Genomic DNA, 1,637 nt, shown 5'->3' with positions numbered 1-1,637 from the left:
TCATCCTATTTTTTTCTAGCGGACGAGTCAACATTAAATAGTACCTCTTTCATTACCGTGCATCTCCAAGGTCGCAGGCATTGGACTTACGTCAATCATATCCTTATATGGAGAGCGGAAAAGAGAGACAGTGACCACTCTTTTCGTTTCCTACCAGGGACCGGTGGCATTTTCAGTGATTCGTTCCAATGCTCCAGAAAACAAAAGGATACTATTGTAGAAATAAAACGCACGCGGCGGAAATGAACATAGCGAACAAACATCGCATTATAAAACATATACTGTATTTTGAAAACTTGACGTTTCGTGTGAAGCAATGTCTGTATTATAACTGAAGTCGCCGACAACTGCATGATTTAGAGTTCTTCGGTGGATGCTATAGCCAGTTCCTCAAGCAGAACGATTTCGTTATAAAATGTTCTCATGGACGAGGAAAACGGTGGACGTTAAATGATAATAATCCAAATTGCCTGAAACACGAAGACGCTCTATAGAATTAAGGGGCTGGCTTCAATCTGTGTTTTCGTTCGAATCAAGTACCGTGGTTGATAATCCAAGATGGCGACTAACAAACTGCAACACATAGACGGGACCCCTAAAAGATATTTCTTGGGTGAGAAAAGTCACTGGGGATTTAAAAAAAGAACTACTGATGACCTCTTAGAATATGCTATGAACACATGATTTCCTTTACTGCACAAACTACAGCTAACAGCACGTGTAGGGCAAAGATGCAAATGTCGTTCATACGAGGTGTATGGCAACTGCAGACTCCCTACAAATAGCGCTGATAACCAATATTAAAGTCTATATAAGCCGCATTTATTTTAAATAGCGCTGATAAACAGTATTTAAGTCTAAGTACCCATTATAAAACACAGATATAAAACGGATGGCTTTCAATAATTAACTGTGAGTTATGGTTAGGTTACTGCAAGTCTACAGGAGAATCCAACCCTCCCGTTTTCGGCGAATATTCTCCTGGTTTTTGAAACTCTTTCTCGTCAAAAAAATAGCACGTTTTATTTGTTTTACCAGTCCTTTTAGCACTATTCTTTACCCTTTTTCTCACTTATGTCCAGAAATGCACATATCTGCTTTTTCTCGGTCCAGTTTCTCAGCCATTTTCACCCTTTTGGCAGCCTTGCACGAGTCTGCTGTAATTTTGTGCGCTTCAATTGAATAACAGCGGGCCAAGACAGGACCCTTGCGGAACGCCACAGTCAAGACAGAAGGACTTAAATAGCTTGTGATCAACAGCTACCCGCTGCGACCGACAAGATAAATAGGAGTGAAACCATGATAGTACTGAACCTACAATACTAAGCTTAGACGTCATGCTCTCAAGTAGAATTTCAAGATTCACAGTATCGAACGCAGCGCTAAGATCTTACAGCACCAGTAGAGTAACATGTTGTTTGTTTATGTTAAGAAGGATGTCATCGCGGAACTTTAGTAGGGCTGTCACAGAACTGTGATGGCGCCTATATGCAGATTGGAGGACTGGGTACAAGCATGGCAAGACATGTGATCTCGAACAGCTTGGAGATAAAGGCCAAATTGCTGACAGGGTGGAGAGTCTTAAACAAAACTTTGGTCCCGCGTTTCTTTAGTAGGGGGTGACTATTGCTTCCTTC

This window comes from Montipora foliosa, chromosome 1 (assembly GCF_036669935.1).
Source record: "Montipora foliosa isolate CH-2021 chromosome 1, ASM3666993v2, whole genome shotgun sequence".
NCBI classification, from domain to species: Eukaryota; Metazoa; Cnidaria; class Anthozoa; order Scleractinia; family Acroporidae; genus Montipora; species Montipora foliosa.
This window is presented reverse-complemented; position numbering follows the sequence as displayed.